Raw genomic sequence first — 6000 nt, forward strand, 5'->3', positions numbered from 1 at the left:
TATCAAAAGGTTTAATGTTTTGAGTTACTATTAATAGATCATACTCCTATATGGCCTGATGATGGAGCCTTTATCTTGGTTATATTTAAAAGCCAAAATGAATTTTACAGACCTCTCAATTTTTTTTTAGTATAATGGCTAGCCTTAGCAACTGCCTGAAAAATAAAAAAAGGGGGGGAAACCCAGAAATTAGGCTTAAGACAAAAATGAATGCTCACATCCAATGTAAATTATCCTTCTTAAAATCCAGCCTCATGGGGCAAGATGGCGGAGGAGTAGGAGACCTGGATTTTGTCTGGTCTCAGGAATTCGGCTGGATAGGGATCAAACCATTCTGAACACCTACGAACTCAACAGGAGGTCGAAGATCTGTTTTTTTGTTTTGTTTTGTTTTGTTTTTGTTTGCTTTTATCTTTTTTTTTCTTTTTTCTTTCTTTCCCTTTCTTTTCCCCCAGTTTCAGGTCTTTTCTGATTTGTTTAGTGTATATTTTCTGGGGACGTTGTTACCCTGTTAGCATTTTGTTCTCTCATTCATCTGTTACCCTCTGGACAAAATGACAAGATGGAAAAAATCACCTCAACACAAAGAACACGAGGCAGTACCGACTACCAGGGACCTAATCAATACGGACATTAGTAAGATGTCAGAACTAGAGTTCAGAATGACAAATTTAAAGATACTAGCTGGGCTTGAAAAAAGCATGGAAGTTATTAGAGAAACCCTTTCTGGAGAAATAAAAGAAGTAAAATCTAACCAAGTCAAAATCAAAAAGGCAATTAATGAGGTGCAATCAAAAATGGAGGTTCTAACTGCTAGGATAAATGAGGCAGAAGAGAGAATCAGTGAGATAGAAGACCAAATGATGGAAAATAAAGAAGCTGAGAAAAAGAGAGAGAAACAACTACTGGATCACGAGGGTAGAATTCGAGATAAGTGATACCATAAGACAAAACAACATTAGAATAATTGGGATCCCAGAAGAAGAAGAAAGAGAGTTGCAGAAGGTATATTGGAGCAAATTATAGCAGAGAACTTCCATAATTTGGGGAAGGAAACAGGCATCAAAATCCAGGAGGCACAGAGAACCCCGCTCAAATCAATAAAAATAGGTCAACACCCCGACATCTCAGAGTAAAACTTACGAGTCTCAGAGACAAAGAGAAAATCCTGAAAGCAGCTCGGGAGAAGAGATCTGTAATCTACAATGGTAGAAACATTAGATTGGCAACAGACCTATCCACAGAGACCTGGCAGGCCAGAAAGGACTGACAGGATATATTCAGAGCACTAAATGAGAAAAATATGCAGCCAAGATTACTATATCCAGCTAGGCTGTCATTGAAAATAGAAGGAGAGATAAAAAGCTTCCAGGACAAACAAAACCTAAAGGAATTTGCAAACATGAAACCAGCCCTACAAGAAATATTGAAAGGGGTCCTCTAAGCAAAGAGAGAGCCTAAAAGCAACATAGACCAGAAAGGAACACAGACAATATACAGTAACAGTCACCTTACAGGCAATACAATGGTACTAAATTCATATGTTTCAATAGTTACCCTGAATGTAAATGGGCTAAGTGCCCCAATCAAAAGACACAGGCTATCAGATTGGATTAAAAAAAAAAATACCATCCACTTTTTTCAAAGAAATGGAACAAATAATCCTAAAATTTGTATGGAACCAGAAAAGACCCCGAATAGCCAGAGGAATGTTGAAAAAGAAAAGCAAAGCTGGCAGCATCACACTTCCGCACTTCAGGCTCTATTACAAAGCTGTCATCCTCAAGACAGTATGGTACTGGCACAAAAACAGACACATAGATCAATGGAACATAATAGAGAGCCCAGAAACGGACCCTCAACTCTATGGTCAACTAATCTTTGACAAAGCAGGAAAGAATGTCCAATGGCAAAAAGACAGTCTCTTCAACAAATGGTGTTGGGAAAATTGGACAGCCACATGCAGAAGAATGAAACGACCATTTCGTTACACCACACACAAAAATAGACTCAAAATGGTTGAAAGACATACACGTGAGGCAGGAGTCCCTCAAAATCCTAAAGGAGAACACAGGCAACAACCTCTTCGACCTCAGCCACAGCAACTTCTTCCTAGAAACATCGCCAAAGGCAAGGGAAGCAAGGGCAAAAATGAACTATTGGGACCTCATCAAGATTAAAAGCTTTCCACAGCAAAAGAAACAGTCAACAAAACCAAAAGACAACCGACAGAATGGGAGAAGATATTTGCAAATGACATATCAGAAAAAGGGCTAATATCCAAAATCTGTAAAAAACTTCTTAAACGCAACACCCAAAGAACAAATGATCCAATCAAGAAATGGGCAGAAGACATGAACAGACATTTTTCCAAAGAAGACATCCAAATGGCCAACAGACACGTGAAAAAGTGCTCAACATAGCTGGGCATCAGGGAAATCCAAATCAAAACCTCAATGAGATATCACCTCACACCAGTCAGAATGGCTAAAATTAACAAGTCAGGAAACGACAGATGTTGGCGGGGATGCGGAGAAAGGGGAACCCTCCTACACTGTTGGTGGGAATGCAAGCTGGTGCAGCCACTCTGGGAAACAGTATGGAGGTTCCTCAAAAAGTTGAAAATACAGTTACCATATGATCCAGCAATTGCACTACTGGGTATTTACCCCAAAGATACAAATGTAGGGATCCAAAGGGGTACGTGCACCCCGATGTTTATAGCAGCAATGTCCACAATAGCCAAACTGTGGAAAGAGCTAAGATGTCCATCGACAGATGAATGGATGAAGAAGATGTGGTATAGATATACAATGGAATATTATGCAACCATCAAAGGAATGAAATCTTGCCATTTGCAATGACGTGGATGGAACTGGAGGGTATTATGCTGAGTGAAATAAGTCAATCAGAGAAAGACATGTATCATATGACCTCACTGATATGAGGAATTCTTAATCTCAGGAAACAAACTGAGGGTTGCTGGAGTGGTGGGGGGTGGAAGGGATGGGGTGACTGGGTGATAGACATTGGGCAGGGTATGTGCTATGGTGAGCGCAGTGAATTGCGCAAGACTGTTGACTCACAGACCTGTACCTCTGAAACAAATAATACATTATATGTTAAAAAAAAGAAGTAGAAGAAGATAGCAGGAAGGGAAGAATGAAGGGGGGGAAATCAGAGGGGGAGACGAACCATGAGAGACTATGGACTCTGAGAAACAAACTGAGGGTTCTAGAGGGGAGGGGGGTGGGGCGATGGGTTAGCCTGGTGATGGGTATTAAAGAGGGCACGTTCTGCATGGAGCACTGGGTGTTATAAGTAAACAATGAATCATGGAACACTACATCGAAAACTAATGATGTAATGTATGGTGATTAACATAACATAATAAAAATAAATTTAAAAAAATCCAGCCTCATCTGCCTGTTATATTTCCCTTTCCCCTACAAGATTTGCAGGGAGCACTCAGTCTTAATCTCTAAATGCAAAGAATATGGGTTTCTCCTATTAATGCTAAAAGCAACGAAATTCATTTAACAAAAGTTCCTGAAAGTGGGAACAAGGCTTCCTCTGCTCCTCCCTTCCAGGGATCTGTCATCAGGCTCTGTCAGCCTCGGGCAATGCTATGCCATGTCCATTGGTGATGTATCCTAGACCTCCCAGCACAGAAGTTGTTTTTTTTTTTTTTTTCCGCCTTGAATAACAGCTGATCTTTTTAATTCTCAAACCCTTTTACCCATATTTTCAAAAGATTCTCCAAATTTAGAGAGTGATTAAAAAGGCGATTTGAAAAATTACAGCTATCAGTTCAAAAAGGAAACAGTGGACTGAGGCATAAAGGCAGTGAGGAATGAGGCTCCCTTTGAGACTCCAAAGAGACTTTGAGTGACTGAGGCAGGACTGAGTGACAGCAAATGGGGATTCCACACCATCCTCCGGCCTGTGGGGACCCTCATGTCAGAAGGTAACGTAACCATGCTTTACATTGGAAGGACTTTTTGTGATGGGCTGTTCTGAGGAGGTGTCTTGGGAGAAGTCTGGGACCTGCACAGCTGGCTCTGACTGTCCCCAGCTCCCACCTTCTCAAGGAAAACATTCAGAAACATGCACTGTTTTCTACATCTTTCCCTCTCTCTCTCTCTTTCTCTCTCTCATACACACACACACACCCGCGTGCACACACACACACACACACACGCGCACACAGATAGAGTTGTGTGCTAAATCAGCTGTAATGTGTATGTGTACTATAGCATTTCATACTGTGAACGACACCAACTTTGTTGTAAATGTTGCAACTGCTTCATTTATATCCTAAAATGTTCATTTATTCCATGAATTTTGCTTATGGTTACTTCCCTTCAGGTGGGAAATTGTTGTTGGGGAGGAAGACCTTCCTCTGCCGTATGGTCCCTCCAGTTGGACTTTGAATCAAATGGGCATGAGACAGACTAACAGGAGAAAATCACATTTAATAGGCATATGTGCACACGGACATGAGATTCCAAAGGCAGTGAAGCCACAGGAAGCTTCTATGAGCAAAGGAGAAGGGGACAGTCTGAGGACACAAGGGGAGAAAGCTCATTAGCGAGAAGGTGAGAGGAGGTGTTTGGAAAAAACACGGTTGCCTTCAGATGCAGAGAGGTTCCTTAAGTAAATGGGAGTCTGTTGAAAGCATTGTGCCTGGTCAACAGGCTCGTTCGAAGGCAAATTTAGGCAGTTGAGGGTGAGACAGATAACTCTTTCTGCATCTGCTGGGGTTTGATTACTTTCAACTTAAAATAATCTTTATGCCAAAGTGGCCCATCCTCAGGCAGCCTGCCCTGGGCCCCTACAGTTCCCTCTTCTAAAACTCCTCTCAAGTTTTCATTAATAATTGAGCTGGGGAGCACCTGGCTGGCTCAGTGGTACAGCATGGGACTCTTGATCTTGGGGTCCTGAGGTCAAGCCTCATGTTGGGCTTCAAGTTTACTTAAAACAACAACAGCCCAAAAGTTGAACTGGTGAATTGTTTCCTCTCATTGAACCAGTCTTATTCTGACAGTAGGTCAGTTCAGTTAATCTTATTTCAGGAGATAGTGATGTAGATGTGCTTTCAATATTAGGCCTATTGTTCAAGAAATCAGATATTAAAGAAGAGGTGTATTAAGGAAACAAAAGAAAAACAGTGGTTAATGATTAGGTCAAATATAAGTCAGTTTCTGAGTTCAGAGGATAGCCAGCGGAGAAGACTTCTAGAGGTCAAGCTTGAAGCATCTTCAGATAGAGTGACAGCAAGTGGTGACAATCTGACAGATTATCCTGGGTTCTAGTCCAAATGTGTCTGGTGATCCCTGAATGCCCACAGAGCAACAGGGACGAAAATTGTCAATGCATGAGCTGTTGTGGTGATTTCTCTGAAGTTTACTTCAAGCTGTTCATACTTAGTTTGCAGGGCTTCAGGCTTTTAGTTTTCAAATGAATCCAACTTAGAAAGCTGGGGCAGAAAAAAAAATAAAAAGAAAAGTAAAAAAAAAATATTAGTTTGGAGGGTTGCAGTCAGGCACTAGAAAAAATCAGGATCTAGTCAAGTTTATAATAAACGTTATTATAATCTAACATTCACTCAGGTATCTTACTGAAACTTTTTTTCTCTCTATAATCATCCTCATTTTCTCCAAAGATAGCCAGATTAACATGTGTTTGAAATATAAGTCTAGGTTTAACAGCTTGGCCTCATTATTTACATAAGCACAGCAAGAATAGTGATTGGCCATATATGTTCTTGTAAATCTGCTTTGCTGGAACTTTTCATAAGAAATTTCTACACTGAATTCCTAATAGCCTTAAGACCAGAAACCAAGCCAAAACATGCACCAAATATTTGCCAGACTTTGCCTGTCATACCTATAGATTTGGTGAATTCCTCTTTTCTAAGGTCCCCATCCTATCCTGAGGTTCCTGCACCTGCCAGGAAGTGACCTTCTTTACTCACTTGGTAAGGCTGCAGAAAACTGT

Source organism: Halichoerus grypus, chromosome 13 (assembly GCF_964656455.1).
Source record: "Halichoerus grypus chromosome 13, mHalGry1.hap1.1, whole genome shotgun sequence".
Taxonomy (NCBI): domain Eukaryota; kingdom Metazoa; phylum Chordata; class Mammalia; order Carnivora; family Phocidae; genus Halichoerus; species Halichoerus grypus.